The sequence below is a fragment of the Watersipora subatra genome, chromosome 6 (genome assembly GCF_963576615.1).
Source record: "Watersipora subatra chromosome 6, tzWatSuba1.1, whole genome shotgun sequence".
Classification (NCBI taxonomy): domain Eukaryota; kingdom Metazoa; phylum Bryozoa; class Gymnolaemata; order Cheilostomatida; family Watersiporidae; genus Watersipora; species Watersipora subatra.
Genome location: NC_088713.1, coordinates 53,440,054 through 53,460,965, shown reverse-complemented (window position 1 = coordinate 53,460,965; position 20,912 = coordinate 53,440,054). Strand labels below are relative to the sequence as shown.

The following is a 20,912-nucleotide window of genomic DNA, read 5'->3' as shown; positions in this document are numbered from 1 at the left end:
AATACCAATATGTGACAGTTTAAAGATCAGTTTTCGATGATTAACGGTGTCAAATGCTTTAGAAAAGTCTAATATTAAAACATCAGTGGTTTGTTTTTGATCATATAGGTGTGAAAGGTGTCCAACAGTATGAGCTAATTGAGTCTCACAAGACCTATGAGGTCAAAAACCATGTTGACTGTCTACAAAAATGTTACCTTCCTTAAAAATCTTATACAAATATGAGGAAACTATGTGTTCTAAAAGCTTGCACACTATGCTAGTGAGGGAAATAGGTCTATAATTGTTTGGTATTTGTTTGTTTTCCTTTTTGTGTATAGGTTGGACTCTACCAAGTTTCCAAATCGAAGGTAGCTTTGCTATTGCCAGAAAGTATGCAAAGATTGAAGAAAGGCCATTATACACCACCGAAGCAAATGTTTTTAGCATGATGCCTGTCACATTGTCAGGCCCACAAGACTTGGTGGTGTCCAAGTCATTGAGCAACTGTAGGACTCTTAAGCTATCATGGTGAATTAATGTTTTATCAGAGATATTTTTAGTATTGAAGCTATGACATTGGGTTCCATAATCGACTGTGTTAACGACACTAATTCTATAAACAAGATTGGCAAGCATGATAAACGTCTATCAATGATTAGCTGTGTAACTAAAACTTCAAGTGGGCTACATGAACTCTTACCTTTACATTTGATTGTCGTTATACCCGTGTAGTAAGCATTAGGCTACAGTATTCACTAATTAAATCTTCGATACGCAAAGTCACTACTAGCGCGCGACGCTCATTTCAGTTCCACAATGACATAGCGCAAGTTTCAACAATGCAATATTTAGCTGCTGTCTTTTGAGGAATTATGGACGGTTGGGCGACAGTCAATAGGGCGACAGACACTTAGGCGACACTTTCGGTTCGAAAGGCGACAACTTCAGACGGAAGGGCGACACAGCGGACAAACAGGCGACAATTCTGGACATTGAGGCGACAATTCTGAGGGCAGGATTAATTCAAAATATTAAGTCCTGCTATGGCCTGTTATGTTGTTGTGAGTTAGTAGTGAACACTAACAAGACACCAACTTTATTGATGCTCAGATCGGAAATCTTGCATTAGCATACTTTTTACGCATTGCTCCACCTTATTTCCTTGGCATCTATTACATGCTTATATCCTCATTAATCTGATTACATTATTCTTTTACACACAGTAGAATTTCCTATTGTATTAATGAATGTACCAAATATTTATTTAATTGAGATAGTTATTATTTTAAAAAACTGCTGAGATTAATCTGTCATTAATCGCCCAACTATTCTTCTGTTCATCCTTTTCCACAAATTTAGCTTTAGAGTCTGTCAACACGCTGAGTAGTCATTTAGCCAATCACTATTTTCTTTTTCACTTCCTTCCTTGAATGCTTGGAAAAACTGGCAAGTTGCTTATCAGTTTAGCAAAAGTCTGAGATTCCTTACCGCCTAATTTAAGACATCATAGAGGTACAAACTTTTTCAACCCCTTTGAAGCGATGCATTCTTGAGTGACTAGCATACCGCTGTTGATTAGTCATTATACTATCTTTGGCTCATGTATCATGTATTAGGACCCTTAGTAGTAGATCTCAAATTAATGTATATTCTTGTTCTGATTGCAGTATGAAAATAAATACATACATATGAGTTTAGCTTTATACATTTTAATAAATTTGCTTTTTGGTATATTTATACAAATAGTAAAGCTGATTTTTATCATATATAACTTTTAAAAATACGTATATCAATAGTTTGCAGCATTAATTTTTTTTACAATGACTTTATACTGATTGATACTATGTAGATAAACCCATCTAGCGATAGAACTTCTCTTTCCTATCTAGAATGACAAGATCAGGTTCACTGTTATAAATTGGCAACTGAATATTACTTTCTACTAATTCTAAAACTTACATGAAAAGATAATTTGAATTACAGGAGTATAATTGTACACAGTGACTCGCAGGTGCTCGAATGCACTTGCACTTCCAATCATACACAAAAATAATTGCAGGAAATTCCCTACATCACTATTTAATAAAGTTGTTATTAAAGTTCAAGCCAATGGCTGTCTATGTAATATCTTCCCATCTTTTCTGAAGTCTGTCCTTTGTTAAAATAGTCGCATATGAAAAGATTCATAGTGAGCGTTAAAATGCAAAATATAGTATACGATGTGGTACATGGCAGCATTAACCTGCAACTGAGAATATATCACAAAGGTCTTTGAGGTGTTGATCACTCCTCATTGTCTCAAACTACAGGTTGTGTGTGCCATCGGGATCTGTGACAAGGGTAATTCGGTCAAATATCTCAAGTGACTGTAGGGTAACATGGCATCAGGACCAGTTGATTTCTATGCTTTGGAATGGATCATTTCTCCATAAGCTTTCTGTGATGCTGTTTAGTCTTCTTGCAACAAGCTGCAGAAGTTAGTAAAATATGGATATATCTTAGACACCTATGTCAAAAAAAGCCTTCACTCTTCATACTCAAATAAAATCTTAACAAACATAGATCAGTGTGAACCGCAATTTAGCCTATTGAGTCTGCATTATAATGACATTGAATTATTATCATAATTGTAAAGAAACAAGGATAAGGAAATCATTAATTCCACAAGTAAATGAGAAATTACAATAATAGGGAATTGTCTTTTCATCTCACACAAAAAGCAAACTCTTCTCCGAGCTACTGTGAATTTTGACGATCGAAACCATAAAACTATTTCTTCTCGAGGTAAGATAACTCTAAAGTTTCAACAATCAGAGATGGGATAACTCTAAAGTTTCAATAATCAGAGACAAGATTGTCGACAATTTAGCCGAGAACGTGACTTTTCGAACAGTTTTGAACAAACATGCTAATACAAAAACAAGTTTTGGTGTTTTAATTGAATAAGCTAGATGCATTTTTAGAAAAAAACCTTAATATTTTGTTAATTGTCTGGGCTAGCATAATCAGAGAAACCCCAATCCCACCAATAGCGTTTAAAAATACATGTCGCAAATTCGATTTATAAAAAAGTCTGTAAAAAAACATAAACACTTTCAAGGCTTCGTTTCAAAAATAAACGTAAGCATAGCACACAACGACAGCATCTCATAGTTTGTCAGTATATTACCTTGCCTTCAACCAAACAGCAAACTAATTTGTCTCCTTTTAGTCTAGAATTGTCGCCGGTTTGTCTGCCGTGTCGCCTTTCCGTCTGAAGTTGTCGCCTTTTGAACCGAAAGTGTCGCCTAAGTGTCTGTCGCCCTAGTGACTGTCGCCCAAAAGTCCAGTTACCCTTTTGAGATTCCTCAAACTTCAGAAAGACGTCAAAATGTTAGGTCGTGGGTTACGGTTGGCCGAGCACAATTTTGTCTTGTCACAGCATATTTCCGCCTTATTTAAATCAGTCCTTGCACCGGCAACCTGATTTCACATTTGTTAATTACAAGTAAATATTGCTATGATAATGTTGGTTATCTACTTTAACCAGCTTTATTAATTGTTAGTTTTTAATTACATTGAAAACGTTGTACTGAACAGGTTTGTCGACTAATTACATTACTATTTCAAGTTATAGGCCAACGGCTGCACTCATTCAGTAAGAGTGGCAAGAGTAGGCTAGATTGCATTTCAAGCAGTGAGTTGTTCTAGAGTATTATGATTTAAAAGACTCATAAATTTTTAATCTATTCATAAAATGTGCAAGGCTTACAAAACACTGTTCAAGAGTAGAAATGTGCAAGTGTGATTGTTGATTGCAAGAGGTTCAGTAAGCCTGACATCAGATATATATGAGCAATCTTTATTGTGGTAATCAATAGTCATATTTTACAATATGTTTTCCACGAGGTACCACGGCAAGTAAACTAACTAAAAAGGGTTTATAGTCCAAACCTCGACTGGTTTGAAACTCGACGAGTTTGAATATCGACAACGGTTGGTCCAATCTCGACAGCAGTTTTACTATTTTACCATCTACTATTTTCATAATAAATGAGCGATTTATATGTAAAAGATTTATTTGCGCAAAAATATCTTGTGATCCATTTGATGCAGCACTCCCCAGCTTTTGTAGGCCTAACAATATTTTGCCCAACCTAAATATAGAACGAATGCTAAAACAAGTAACAATCATAAATATGGTTGACTGTTAAGCTAGCAAAATGTTTTATTTGAAATCTAAACTTCAGTGAGTAGCTTTGATTGTTATTTTTTGAAGTGAGGATAGAACTGCAAAAAGACTATTATTTGTTGAAGATTAAATTATTGTAAAACTGCATCAGCTTTTGTCGATGTTCGGACCAACCTTTGTCTAGATTCGGATCAACCTCTGTCGAGATTGGAACTTGTCTAGGTTCGGACTTGTCGATGTTGGGACTGTTTTCCCTAAAAAGCGGTGTACAACAAAAAATAAAAATGACCGCAAAGAAACTATAGTCTAACTAAAAAACTTGTGAATAGTCTAACTAATATAATAATATTAGAACTGAATGCATAAAATATGTAGAACGCAAGCTTGATGATTGATATGATTATTGTTTAAACAAAAAGTGGACAAATAATAGCTCAGTGAAAATAGTATACAAGTATATATATCAGATGCTGAATAATATTCGTTCAATGTTCATTAGTTGCTGTAAAGATATTTTAATGCTGTAATCTATACCACGGATTAGGCAGCCCTAATTGATCACAGCAAACTAATATACATAATGTATTTCTATGTGTGTTTTCAATTCACATTTATTTAGTTTAGACCCGGGATAGGTAGCCAAGTGGGTTAATATCACCAGGTTGATTATATTGCAAATTGTTTCATTGCCATTTACAATGCACCTCATAAGAAGGATATATCCTGATTTGTAACCGAACTATCATAAAAGAAGGCCAAGCTGAGATAAGCTAGGGTGCTTTTGGATTTGCTTGGCATAGTTGATATGCTTTTATGGTAATCACCCACTTGATAATTGTATAAGAGTTAAGATAGTTTATGTGATGATGAAGATGAAACATGATGATGTGTTAAAAAACAATGGTAAAAGCTTATCAACGGTGCATTTGTGTGCCTCATCATATTATTTACAAACCATGACCTGAGGTCATTGTCATAATCTATTATAAATAGATTAAAGTGGCCGACCACCTGTTGTATAGCAAGTGTGTTTGGTGAATGCTGTTAATATTGTCTTTTGTTAACTCACTAACTATCCTTCAACCAATAGAGTGGTTTAATCACCTCGTTGATTGCTAATCAACAAGTTGGTACTCCTTGGGAACCCAAAAGCATTCTTAATTTAATATAAAACTGAGTCGTAATGCTTGACCTAAACTTTATACTCATTCTTGATAAGCTATTAGGGCACATGAACGATATTTCTCTTTTTAAATAATAGGATTAAATTTGATGTTGCTCAGAATTTTTTTCATTGTCAACACAAATACATAAACATGTTCATTGAGAACAACTGTCCTTAAAGAATAGAGAAAGCATAATATTATTATGCTTTATTAGTTATCTTGAGGTGTTGACTGATGTTCTAAAAAAAGAATCAAAGAGATTGACCCCCTAGAAGCTGAGATATAGACAGCCAAACACAGGTCTACCTAATAACGAATCAGAGGAAAACCCTTCGAAAATCCCGAAAGCTGACGTATAAAATCGACTTAATGGTCATGTGCCGGAGTTGCGCACCCTTACCGCCGTTATGTATAATGATTGTTTTGGCTACGAGATGTGAAACGCTTCTCGCGATAGTAAATAATTTACATACTAGCTCTGGTTTCTCAGGAAAATCATCCAAACATTGTGTGGTAAAGGCATTTGCCCACAACCCCTCGCCATGATTTTTTAAAGCAGAAGAGCAGATTTTGACTATTGTGCTTCAAATTTTAACTCGATCTCCACGGATATGCTCCGAAGATCATCTGTTCAACGAACGGCGCGTGTATAGTCTATATGCGATATCCGCGATTGCAGTTTGTTTAGAATAAGAAATAGGAATGGGACTTTTTGTTCCTTCATCATTTTTCTACTGAGTATCTACTGCAGCATTCAGTTGATTTTCATGATTATCATCACTATTAACAGACTGGAAGTTCACTTCAGCCATAATCTTAAAAAGACTAACTTTACCGTGCTGCTTTTGCTATAAGAAAAGAAAACGATAACTTTTGATTTGATTTTTCTATTGATCTATTATCTTATCTATGATTATTTTTTATGATTTATATAATATTCATAATGCATATTATACAAAATAATAATATAACTGCGTATAGAATAAATGATGTAACTAATATAATTTGTAGAAAATTCCAAATGATAACCGAGATTGATGATTGATTTAATCGATTCTATTTATTAGCTATAGTTAAGAAATCTGAACAACGCTAAAGATGAGTCTGAATAGGGAAGCTAAGTAGGAGAACAACAAAACTGAGCCGAGCTAGCAAGATAGCGAAATGTTGCGAAATAATAGATGGGTGTAATTATTTTATGCTAAAACTAATCTACACGTCAGAGGGACTGGTTCGGAATTCTAGGAGCGATGATTGTTAGGCCCAATTTGATTGTTCTATACTTCCAGGGATTAAACCAATTAAAACGCCGTGATTGTTATAGGAGAGCGTATTAGTTGGCTTAATAGACCAATGGCATACAAGTCGATTTCATACGTCATATATTGATGATTACCAAAACACTTTTGTTTTTTGGTAGACCTGTGTTTGGCTGGCTATATCTCAGCTTCTGGTTGGTCAATCTCCTTGATTCTTTTTTTAAAACATCAGTCAACACCTCAGGATGAAGAATAAAGCATAATAATATTATGCTTTCTCTATTGTGTGCTTGCCGTTAGCCGGAACAGTTGATATTATTGTATATAAAGGAGTGCGCTCATTTAGTTGAGCAGAGCAGATAGCCGTACGCTCCTCGGCTAGTGAAATTTCCTTCGCTAATTAAAAGCTGAATGAAACTACACGCGCTCTCTTCTCTTTATTTATTAGACTGGATCGTGCCAAGTAAAGCCCAGCAAATCCCTTTACAATACGTACAGTAAAAATAAAACAGTTCTTTGCACACTGGAGATACATTCACACACCTATGCACTGCAACGAACTGGGCAGGGAAAAGTGGATGCTGGGTGGTGCTTTTGAGTAGTGCCTACGCTCAGACCTGTTCGTATGTACCATTGTTCGTAACGCGAATGTTCGTAGGTAGGGAACCGTCTGTACTATTAAACATTCATTCATGATGTTAGGTTAAGAAACCTAGCTTGAGATCCTGGTCAGTGTTTATGACTTGCAGGCTCATATGTATATCAAGGGTGTTTCTTGCAGGTTAAAAAGTTTTCACTGTATCCATGTACTGATCGTCACCTAATCTGTAAAGTAGTTATTGTGTTGTTTACTAACCACAAAAGGCAATATGGAGAGGATAACTTTTAGTTATTGGTTATCAGTAACCCTGTGCTAAATTGAAGAAATTTACACTTGTACAGTATCAATTGCATTATAATTTGACTTTTTTATTAGTTAAAACCGGTTTGAAAAATATTGATATATTATTCAAAATGTCTTCAAAAGTACATATAGGGGTGAGATTACTTGGCAGGTTTTTCCCTTATCGTGAGGGTGCAGGTTTCTATTAACTGTGATGAACGAGGGAACCCTGTGATCAGTACGACAATCATGATCTCTTTTTAGCTGCACTGATACTGTGTTGTTAGGCAGCCATTGCACATTCGCTATAGGTTTTTGATGAAAATAACTCGTAGTAAACACAGCAGTAAATTTTACAACCTCCTAAGAATAAGAGCTTGTATAGGAGTAGTATGTTTATATCACAATATCTGTAAAGGCTTTGTATAAGTATCAGAACTGAGCATTAACACAGTAGCTAGCCAATTATATCCATGCTTGCAGAAGCTGGGCCAATCACCATTGAGATTTGCCCGAGCAGTCTCTCATCAATAGACAAGGTGATTGAAGCTCTCGTACTTGTTGCAGATCATTGTCCGAGATATGCCGAGTGTCCTACCTCTTTCTCAAACCAGCCACAAGGTGAGTAGATGTTTACCAACTGTTACTCATTTTATTTCATCTCTTGTATCACCCATCAATTCAATAATATAATGATTGTAGATCCTATATTTTTGGCAGTCTCTGTCTTCTTGATTTCAGTGAAACAATTTTGGCAGTAATTGCCCAGACTAAATTCTTACTAGAATAAAGCAAGATTGCACTTTGTCTCTCACCTCAATGAATGGTTCATGTCTATTTGTCCAGATGTTAGACTATAATTCACAGTAAAACAGACCCAGTATTTGATACACTGGTTGGCTTGCAGCTTTCTAAAATCCAGATATTATTGCTTAGGGGGGTTGAAATGTTTCCAAAGGTTTGCCGAATATTAGAATCTTTTATTTAGGAAAATGGTTTTCACTTGCCGATTTGATAAGTTTTAAGGCCATCATAGTTAAAATATGGTTAACTAAAACAAACTTTACACATAAATCCATACAATCTCACAAACTGGTGTATGATTGCCCAACACTTGGAGCTGTTCTTGTTGCTTGATATGCCATCTCATACCATGCCATCTCATACCATGCCGTCTCATACCATGCTGTCTCATACCATGCCATGCCGTTTCATCCCATGACATGTCATCCCATGACATTTCATACCATGACATTTCATACCATGACATCTTATACCATGACATATTATACCATGCCATCTCATACCATACCATGCCATCTCATACCATGCCAGCTCATACCATGCCAGCTCATACCATGCTATCTCATACCATGTCGTCTCATATTATGCTGTCTCATACCATGACACTTCATACCATGACATTTCATACCATGACATTTCATACCATGACATTTCATACCGTGACATTTCATACCGTGACATTTCATACCGTGACATTTCATATCGTGACATTTCATACCATGACATTTCATACCATGACATCTCATACCATGACATCTCATACCATGGCATTTCATACCATGACATTTCACACCATGACATCTTATACATTTCACACCATGCCATCGTGACATTTCATACCATGACATCTCATACCATGACATTTCATACCATGACATTTCACACCATGCCATCTTATACCATGCTATCTTATACCATGCCATCTTGTACCATGCCTTCTCCTACCATGCCTTCTCATACCATGCCTTTTCCTACCATGCCTTCTCCTACCATGCCTTCTCCTACCATACCAGCTCATATCATGCCACCTCTTACCATTTCATCCCATTTCATACCATACCTTCTCTTACCATTTCATACCATCTCATACCATACCATTTTGTACCACACCATCTCATACCATACCATTTTACACCACACCATCTTATACCATACCATCTTATGTCATGCCATCTTATACCATATTATACCGTACCATACTATCTCATACCACTCCATTTCATACCGTGTATGATTCCATACAAAAAATGCAAATTTTAAATGTTCGTTTTTATGTATATATTTCTAGCTTCAAATTTAGTACAGTGCATGAGAGCTCAGGTTCTCAATCTCTACTCATCTTCAGAGGCAGGGATGTTAGCTTGTTTAATTATTCACTTGTCTAATATTGTCTATCAACTATTTTAGCTCTGATCTACAGGAGAAGGTGATTTAGTGGATTTCCTAATCCAGGTTGGAAGGAAGAATGGGAAGAAAATACAGAAACAGTCAACTTAATTGAAACAGGTTTATAGTTTTATCTTCTGCTTGTTTCCTCACTTTTATCATATACTTAACATGACATGGAGTGTCTCCAGGTTGCTTTTATTGTCAAAATATTGCATGTCTTCAATTTTAGTGACGCACAATGTAATTTGGCTGCTGATTGGTTTCTCACTGTCAGCTAAACTGGTCTAGAATAAGTTATGAACAGTTTCAATTGACACCCATGGCCTTCACATAGTTGACACAAGCAAGATTATCTATGTCTATAGTTAAACAGATGTTTGTAGAAAGTGTTTTATCACCGTTATTCAAAAAAATGCAAAAGGATGTGCTCACACCGAAAATTATTTAAATTGATTTGCTGTTAGGGTTTTAACAAAATAAACTTTTTCATGCAATCATGAACATATCAGTTTCTGTGGCAGATAGACCAACATGTTTGTCCAGACAATCTTTATCCAATGTATTTGGCACACACACGATGCCTATCACTGACATACATGAACATATCTCGGTAAGCACATTGATAATGTTTTAAATCCTGAACTGTGATAACTAACCTTCACAGCTGATATATTCAACAGAACAATTCAATGAGTAAATATCCTGATGAGGTCAAGACAGTCAAGAGGTCCATTTAAATGAAGATTATTTTTATACTTGATGTCAGTCCACAGTATGTGTGTGGACCTACCTGCACAGTGTGTACCCTGCATCATGCCTTTTAAATGCCCTTGACCCTCAAAATCATCTAACAAACAATAAAAAAACAAAATTGCTGGGTTCACAGTTCAGAATGATCAGAATCATAATTCTTTACATTTTGTGGAACCTTTTTTGAGCTTGAAATGAGTTTGTTTGTGCAGGTGGAAAGCCTGAGTTTCTTGGCTGTTATATACCTCAGTCAGTTGTCAGTCCAACCACATAAAACACAGCTCATTCTGAAGTACGCTGGTAAACACACTCTGTTAGACTTCTCCAATCAGTGGCTCATCAGTGAGTATTGCACGGAATTCTAATCGCTGTGTGGATTCTCTTAACTTGTTTGGTCATGCTATACACGTGTCCTGTCAGTCCCTTGCTCTGTTATGGCATGCACTTGCTTTGCCATTTTATATCATCTGTGTGATGGTCATTTCCTGTTCACCTAGTTCTCAGATATTTTATGAATCTCATGTTGTTTGATGTTATTTAGACACTTTGTGTGTGCTAAACTCTGCAGCTATAACTCTGTGAGTTAACTGTGGAGGAGGAATATCATAGTTATAAAAAGGCTGTTGCTGAAAATGCATATGGAAACATTAAGTACAATCTGAAGGATAGCTGAAGCTTATTAAAACATTCAGAACACAAATTGACACATAACGAGCTTAAATTAAATTTTAACATTTCATATTATCTCAAGTTTTCTTTACACTATGTTTCAGCAGATTTTCATCTACCTGCACGACCTACTTGTTAGGTGCCATCAGCTGGTTAGATGCCACCTGCTTAGCTTGTCATGTCACCGCAGCTGAGAGATGCATTCTGGTTAATATCAGCCAATACCTGCTTCTCCTGTCATGATTCCTAGACATTCACACCAGGCAATGCATATGCTCCCTCCTTAACCACTCAGTCCATCAGGTAAGCTGCTACTGATATTACAATACACGTTCTTACAACATGATAATCTGTTTCATAACAATTACGTTACTGGAACAGATTATTATGTTGTACCAGTTGTACTGCATTTATAATGCATACTGCCCAGTAGTACTGCGTTATTGTGGCATGCTTACCGTGGTTTTTGCACTGCTAATGCAACTACTTAGACATCCAAGCAAAGATTTACTGTGACTGCATTCCATTTAACATATGGACAGCAGTCAGTACTTATTAATCTGATATTGCGATTTTTATAAAGGTCAGTCATAATTTTTTTTTATAAATTTTTGTGTAATTTTTATAACTGAAACATATAATCTACCTTTTTAATTCAGCACCTACATGTAATGTACCTTTGTAATTAATTAGGTCATCTTAGTATCCAGATATACTAACATGGCTGATGTATGTTAGGAGTCAGTGTGTTTAACCCTTTAGCGACCGCGGGTTTACGGCTGGAAATTCCCCAGCGCACCAGAGCATTTACTATGGCGATTTGAGCCTTCGACACCACTGCGTAAAAACTGCATCAATTTTTATCAAAATTGAAGTAGAAACATAAATTAACATGCATAGGAATGCTGAGAAATTTCTCTACAAGCTAATACTTTTTTATGTTGCTAGCTTGCTTTTGCTTTCCTGCAAAAGTCTCAATTCGTTGAGGTTACGAGTTTTTCATTTTTGTACGTCCTTTTCAATTGTATTTTATATTGACTAAAAGCAATTGGCAATTTTGTACAAATAATTTTTGCATGGATTCATATGTTCACAACAAGTTGCAAAAAATCTAGTCGTCCAAGAGCATTGAAAGCGGAGTTATGAGCTCCGATGTATAGCGGGAGCGTCACTGGAAATGCTCCAGACACCATGTCCATAAGCAGCGCAAGACAGTCACCCGACAAGGTTGCTCCAACTTTTGTGCAAATTGGCACAAAACTGCAAATAAATATGCATCTGGAAGCTGAGACATTTTCCTGCAGAATGAGATTTTTTCCTCCCACACAGCTTGCAAAAACTTTGCAGCTAGACATCTATATATACACAGTTACGACGTTTTGCTCTGAATTTTTATGCATTTCTTGAGACTATAGATTTATGTAAAAATTTTGCATATAAAGTCATTGCGCCGGTTCATGCGAGCTGCAGCAAAAGATTAACTGGTTGTGCGCAAGAAGAATTAAGTGGTGAGCCTATATTCACACATTTGGTGAAGCAGCAAAAAACAGGAAGCAACATTTATTATGAGCAGAAACAGCAAATCATGGAATGCTAGATTGCAAAACAATATGGAAACTGAACTCTTTGATTAAACTGCTGCTCTGAAGATGGCAGTGTGCATCAAATACAGCACACCAATGCACAACTACTACAATAGATTAGCAAATGTATGTACAAAAGCTAGCAATACAAAGCAGTGAAGCATTTGCAGAAACTAAATAAAATATCATTTGTAAATAAATTTAGTTATAATGGTAAGGATCAAAACATGACTCGCACAAATATATTCCACGAGTGACTCCGCTGCCAGTGCATTCAGCTTTCTCATCGACGATGTATACCGACAACTGGTGCACATAGCCAGAGACAGCAATGGAAAGCAAATAACATGATTCCAAATTTAGATCTTTTAGATGGAATATGCTGTCTGAAGTTGAGCCAGCCTTTCCATGCCAGCAAGCTTTCATCTACAAATTTAAATTCATCAGATAAAAAACAGGATAGAACCACTCGCATGTCCTGGCAAAAACATTGTTAATTTGAACAATTTATTGCCAGCAGGGTCTTCAAAATTGTCAATAAAGTGTAAACTTGCTTCTAATTTTCTTTCAATTTTTAAACTGATTAAAAATCAGCGTAGATAATAAAGGATTGTGGACCAGTAAGGCAACAGAGTAGGCTTTTTGAGAATACCTATATGCAAAACTAAACAAGCAACTCGCCAAGTATTTATCACCAACAGGCTCCGAAGCATCGCAATGTTTTTGAAGGCCATATTTATTCGTTTCGTTAAATATAACATTTATCATGGCCGATGTTTAAAAAGCTTTGAATAATAAAAACACTTACCTGTTTAAGAATTCAAACTTATACTCCTGCCAGGCTGTCAGCAAAATGTAATTCTTTTGGTTTTAAATCGGCTCCTCTTTGATATCCGTCAATTTTCGCCGTTTCAACGCCGGCCGTTTCAGTCTCACTTTTGCAATCCAATTCATTCTGTTGATTTTCAACGTTTTTTTTTCTTTGATTCAACGTCTTCCTCACATTTTTTTGGTCTAAAATCCTCTTCTTCACTTTCAAACCAGCCGGTATCTTCCTGTAAACAAATCTTTTTAGCAGCGCCTCAAATATCGCGTCCGTTCATGATGATCAGCTTTCCATAAAGAACGTTCAACTTCAAACAACGTGTTCTCTTTGCACATGCGTAGAAGGGACTAATTATAGCACCAAAATAATAGTATGATATTTTTTAAAACTCCTCAAATTATTAATTAAACATTTTAGGGTCATTTTTAAAATAAACAAATGAATTTAAAAAATACCTATCAAAGACTCAGATCTGACGGGCAATTACGGGTTTGGTACGCTGAGACTGCGCTCTCAGCCCGTCAGATTACGGGAACGGTGTGGAAAAGGTTAAAATGCGCCTAGCACTCTGCGTTATGCAATGTCACTAAAGCTTGCTCTCACAGCTCTAAGTAGTATGTTCAGCAATACGGATAGTAGCTTACTCAATTTAGTCATTGGCAATGTGCCAGGCTAATGGCAGTGGTAGGTAACTACATTACCTGTCACTGTTTATAAGCTGTTTTAATACCTATGCCACGCCCACAATTTGGCTAGTTTTTCATAAATTTTTGTTCAGAGTATTTAACTCTGGCAGTTAACTGTGAAGGATGAATGCCAAGGTTATAAAAAGACCATTACTGCAAATGCTTATGGAAATTTTTTATCGATACAATCTGAGGTATATCTGAATTTTATTACACAAATAGACCCAAAGCACTAAAAAATTTAATATAGCTTTCATATTATCTTAAGTTTTTTTTTAGACTTAGTTCAGCTGGTTTCTAACCACCTGTGGGACGCGCTGATTAGGTGCCACCTCTTGAGCTTGTCATGTCACCACAGCTGAGAGATGTATTCATGTTACTCTCAGCAAATACCTGCTTTCACCCGCCATGATTCCTAGACATACACACCAGGCAATGCATACGCTCCCTCCTTCACCACTCAGTCCAGCAGGTATGCTGTTACTGATAGTACAGTACGGGCTCCTACAACATAGATAATCTGTTCTAGTAGTGTTTACGTTACTGCAACATATTATTATGTTGTACCAGTTGTACTGCAATTATAATGCATACTGCCCAGTAGTAACAGTACACAAAGCGATATACTGCATGGTTGTGGCATGCTGACTACTGTTTTGCACTGTTGATAGAACTGCATAGATATCCATACATATAATTTACTGCAACTGTAATGCATTTTACATATGGACAGCAGTGAGTATTTATCAATGCACAGTAGGGATTTTTATAATAGTCAGTTATAAATTTTTCATAAATTTTTAAAAGGTATTATTGTATAATTTTTTCATAACTTCATTACCTATCTACCTATTCAATTCAGCACCCACATGTAATCTATATTTATAATAAAGTAAGACATCTTAGTATCCAGATATACTAACATGGCTGATGTCTGTTAGAAGTCAGTACTTGCAATTCTGTCTCTGACTACATGTTTGTTCTGATGGTAATAAGTTCTCATTAGGTAAATAAGTATACAGACTCAGTATTACTAACACATCTTCAAACTCAACATACAGAGGTTACCCACACCCTCTAAAATACGCTAAGTCTATTTTGACATTTAATTGAATTGCTGAATAGCTTGTACCAGAAGGACATTTTTGCTCAACTTACAATACCAAATTGATAAAAGCTGGAGTTATATGTTATTGGTAAGATAACTTCCAGTTCTCATCTTTCACATGCAGTCAATGGTTGTTGGAATGCTTTTGCGAGGTCTTGGCTTTTTCTAACAACTCCATTAAGAGGCATTTGTTATTTGCTTTTAACAGAATACCTCAACAGTGCTCTGTTTGACTTGAATGCCAACAGCTCCTTGTTATGATTATTCATTGGCTCACAGTCTACAGTCATCCCAATTTCTTTGATTTCTTCTACTTCCTCTCTTGTAAGTTTCAACTTCTTTTTTCTACCTCCTCATCAGACCTACTATGTTTATCTTAGTACCTCCTTCCTTCCTCTCCAGTGTGACTAATGCTCTTTCTCCTTGTTGTATCTCTTTAGCAATCCATAGTAAATATCTTATTCAAACAACCCCTGGTAAAAACCACCAAAATTGTATATATGTATTGTCCATTTTAAAGATTTATAACAAAAATAACATGTTAAATTTTGTAACTACAGTAACTTTGGTATATTCACCAGCTGCCAAATTTGAATTCGAAAGAAATTTTGTCAGCCTTTTATGGCGAGAAATATTTTGTATGGAAATGACATTCATTGTGTTCTAGATTATAGGAAAAGCAAATCGTATAACGGGGCCAATCGTAGCCCGAGAGCGCGCTCCAGAGAGAGTTGTGACTGATAGTCCTTTTCCTTGTTGTATCTCTTTCTTGCTTTCTCCCAATATCAGCCTTTTTTTCTCCTGCCCATGAATAGCCATGAATAATGTTCCTCTTTTCTCAGGTAACAGACTGATATAGAGCTGATTATTCTCCTCCATGGCATATTCTGGAGTAGTGGGAGTTGTGACATTCCACATCAATAGGTAAGACAACTTCTTTTCTTCTTAATATACCCCACTAAAAGACAATCAACTCCTTTACTGTTATCCTTTGCTACTAACATTAGTAGCAAAGGATTGCAAAATTCCTAGTGCCCTGGGAGTGGTGTGAATAAAGCTCAGAGATATACGAGGGGTGATCATAAAGTTCCCTGAATCGTTTTCCTAGTCAAATATAAGACCATGTGCAGTTGTTTTAATTGTTCCATGTTGCTAAGCAGCACGGGATTTTCCCATAGCCAAAGTTTTACGCTTGTCAGAGCACCCGCAATGAAGTTATAGTAGGTAATGTCAAGGCCGTTATTTATCGTTTGTCGAAAATGAATGAAGTAGAAGAGCAACGCGTTTGTGTAAAATTTTGTGTAAAACTTGGAAAGTCCAGTGCCGAGATGCTCCAAATGTTACGAACAGCTTATGGAGACTCTGCCCTTAAGAAAACAGCCTGTTATGAATGGCACAAAAGATTTAGAGAGGGAAGAACAAGTACTAAAGATGATGACCGCATGGGCAGACCGGCAACTTCAAGGACCACAACTGCCACAGATCTTGTGAGGCAGCAGGTGATGGGAGATAGGCGATTGACTATACGGGAAATATCAGCAGAAAGTGGGCTTTCTTATGGTACATGTCATCTTATTCTCACTGAAGATTTAGGCATGAGAAGGATCTCTGCAAAGATGGTACCCAAACTGCTCATTGACGACCAAAAAGAAAAAAGAGTTAGCTGTTGTATCGAACTAAAAGATGCTTTAACACAAGATCCTGACTTTATTTCAAAAGTTGTGACTGGGGATGAAAGTTGGGTCTATGGATATGACCCAGAGACCAAATCACAAAGTTCTCAATGGAAATCCCCTGGCTCTCCTAGGCCTAAAAAAGCTAGAATGTCTCGCTCAAATGTAAAAACGCTGCTGATAACATTTTTCGACATTAGAGGTGTGGTACACTCTGAATTTCTGCCACATAGTCAAACTGAATCAGCATGTGTACAAAAAAATTTTGATAAGACTTAGAGACAGTATCAGAAGGAAACGTCGACATTTGTGGCTCTCAGGTGACTGGTACCTACACCATGACAATGCTCCGGCTCACACCTCATTGATTGTACGTCAGTATTTGGCAAAAATTACGGCGACTGTGCTTAACCATCCCCCTTATTCACCTGATTTAGCACCATGTGACTTCTACCTATTCCCAAAAATCAAATTGACAATGAAAGGTGAAAGATTTGACGACATACCAACTATTCAAGAAAATGTGGTGAGACAACTCCGAAGCCCTACATAAAGTGATTTCCAGCATTGCATGGATCAGTGGAAACACAGATGGGACAAGTGCATAGCAAGCTCAGGCGATTACTTTGAAGGGGACAGTTTAAATTAGGTAATTACGATTAACGGTTTTTGTGTACTGAGACAATTCCTGGAACTTTACGATCGCCCCTCGTACGTACTCTACTATTCTAAAATACCGTAAAACCTCTAAATGAACGCCATGATGCTCTATTTTTCAATACTTTCTCTATAGTGGCGGTCAACTGGAGGCGGGGTTCACATAGAGGCTTGCGGTGTATTTTTCAAATGGCTCATCAAAATTTTCGGAAGATTAATTTAGCCCTTTTTATCTTTATTTAGCCCTTGTCCCCTATATTTTGCGCTATTTTTCTGGTAGAGCGAGATTAAACCTTTTGGATGCAATAAATCTGCTAACTTACCTCCGATTTGTCTAAGATCTCTCTATAAATGTACATCGAGAAACACAGGAATATCTCTACCAGTTGATATCTATTGTTTGTAATTGACCTGTGATGATATTATAGCCTGTGTCCTTCTTTGCACTTTGGCATTTTCAATTTTAGTTTTATTCTAAACTTGAAGACACATTTCGTAAGCAGTACTACTTTGTTGACACAATGATTTAAATAATCAGTGGTTTGAATCACTTCGATAAATTAAATATGCAATGTTTGAAACCATTTGCAGACTACGAAGATGAAAATTATGACAACAATTCATAACATGTACACTGGTGATAAAGAGCAGATGGATGCTAGGTCGTTACGTAATACACACATACTTCCAATTTGATATTCTCCAACAAGAGGAAATAACTCTAGAGCTACCATAATTGCTCCAACATGCTCAGTTTCTCCATAAGACAGCTTTTCTCTGTAATATCAGATACTGGAGTTTAATTGATTAAGGTATTGTCATCCTGTTGCTGCAGTCTGTGAAGTATCGAGTTTATCATTATCAAGTACCATCACAATTCCTTTAACACCTTGCTAGGCAAGTTTATTTTCAGAGTTTCCCTTCCTGTAGGCAAAATAATTTCAAATGACTATTCGTTACGTTTCACTAATTTAGGCTGACCCTAATTTGACCTTTGATTCTCATAAATTATGCAGAAAAAAGGATCAGTAGAAAATCCACTACCAAATACTAATACTAGTACTGATGAGTTTGATACTAATGATTATCAGATGATTAGCTAATCCGAGCAGATCATTTATCTACAAAATTTGTGGATTGTTAGCCCACATTAACTCCATCTTTATGAGCAAGGTTGTGGAATGCACTTTTGCAATTAACGAAAATCTCATTGAACAGTCAAATTCCAGTTTATTCATTTCAAGTGATTGCACTGCTTTGGTAGCTCACTTTAAATTTGTTGTAATTCTTTGACCTTCACCCATCCCTACCAACTCTGACCATGAGTGAATGTCTGCTTGATATTTGTCAATATCTGTCTAGTAGGAACAATTAGATGGTTTCTGCATGCTTTGTTCTCTTCTCTACTATCGGTAATTACCAGAGTCTAAACCAGTTGTGATGTCATACACTCGAACAGACGTACATTTCTATACATTAAGTGCACGTTGCAGTGACCTTCCTAGGAGGTACCAGCAAGTAAAAGAGATTCTAAGAAGAAACATTGTATAACTCTACAAATAAGCAGAAACTGCAGGAACTCGAGTCGATCTTAAACTCTCACCATGAGGTCAGTAGCAGCTCTCCCACTCCTTACATGAAGGGTGTCAGGTTCAATGTACATGTCTTTATCAATGTGTGAGTCAACACATGTCATGGTGTGCATCCTATCCATGGTGTACGTAGACACACATTCCTCTTTCATAGAGGTAACTTGGGTCTTCTGTTCTCTGGCTGCATCCACCTCAAGTTCTGATATCATCTGTCTCCTGACTATATTGTTACTCTACACAACAAGTTGTTAAGCAGTCAGAGGCAATTCAGGACAAGCTTCCATCCACAGATGCTACCCAACTTCTTAAGTTTTCTCACGAACTAGCACTCCATTAGGTTCATGTTATTAGACCGAGTTCATTTAATCCTTTTAATCAGTAGCCCATTTATCACAGTCTTGTCCTGGTTCAGCTACTGGGTAGCTAGGAAAGGGAGCAGTGGTAGCTGGGATTTCACGGTCACCAGTGAACTCCCCTACCAACTGAGCTATACTTTCTATATAGATATTCACATAACTAAAATCATATAAGCTATTTTAAGGTCTTTTCTGGATAACATTATTGTAGTTACCCACTGAGAACATCTTGTAGTTGTTGTGCTCTGTAGAAAAGTAGGAAGGCAGGCCACAAATTAATAAAGGAAATAAGGAAAGTAGGAAAAAAGGTCAGAAATTAATAAAGCAAAACACTTAAGGATTGAATTTTATTGCAGACTTTTGTGTACGATTATTAACTCAGTCTATTTTTATATGAAATCGTGTGAATACATTTGGACGTTATTTCTGTGTATTGCTATTAGCAATAGAGAAGGCAATTTTATGTTGATTCAACTCAAGTCCTTAATATATTTACTTAAGCATAATAGAGTGGACAACTCCATCAACTACACCCATCACTACATCTACAAATGTATATTGTATCAACTAATCATTTCAAACCTCAACCTGAGTTATTGACTGTAATCAGTTGACCGATCAGAGTTTACAATCATTCTCATCACACGACTATCTACATTCATCTCTCTTTGTTTCAGATAGGTTACATCTATGTTTACAAATATCTTCATTCACTTCTTTTAGTTTTCGATTGGTTACATCTATGTTTATGACTCTTCATTCATCTCTATTGGTTGATAGGTTACATCTATGTTTACAAATATCTTCATTCAATTCTTTTATTTTTTGATAGGTTACATCTATGTTTACAAATATCTTCATTCACTTCTTTTAGTTTTCGATTGGTTACATCTATGTTTATGACTCTTCATTCATCTGTATTGGTTGATAGGTTACATCTATGTTTACAAATATCTTCATTCACTTATTTTAGTTTTTAATAGGTTACATCTATGTTTATGACTCTTCATTCATCTCTATTGGTTGATAGGTTACATCTATGTTTACAAATATCTTCATTCACTTCTTTTAGTTTTTGATAGGTTACATCTATGTTTACAAATATCTTCATTCACTTCTTTTAGTTTTCGATTGGTTACATCTATGTTTATGACTCTTCATTCATCTGTATTGGTTGATAGGTTACATCTATGTTTACAAATATCTTCATTCACTTATTTTAGTTTTTAATAGGTTACATCTATGTTTATGACTCTTCATTCATCTCTATTGGTTGATAGGTTACATCTATGTTTACAAATATCTTCATTCACTTATTTTAGTTTTTAATAGGTTACATCTATGTTTATGACTCTTCA

The 20,912-nt window shown here is 36.1% G+C and overlaps 1 protein-coding gene across 1 annotated transcript in view; it reads left to right on the top strand.

Annotated features, from left to right (window-relative positions):
- LOC137398359 (uncharacterized) overlaps window positions 1–20,912 on the top strand; it is a 143,961-nt gene that overhangs the window by 49,309 nt on the left and 73,740 nt on the right. The gene's annotated exons all lie outside the window — the stretch shown is intronic.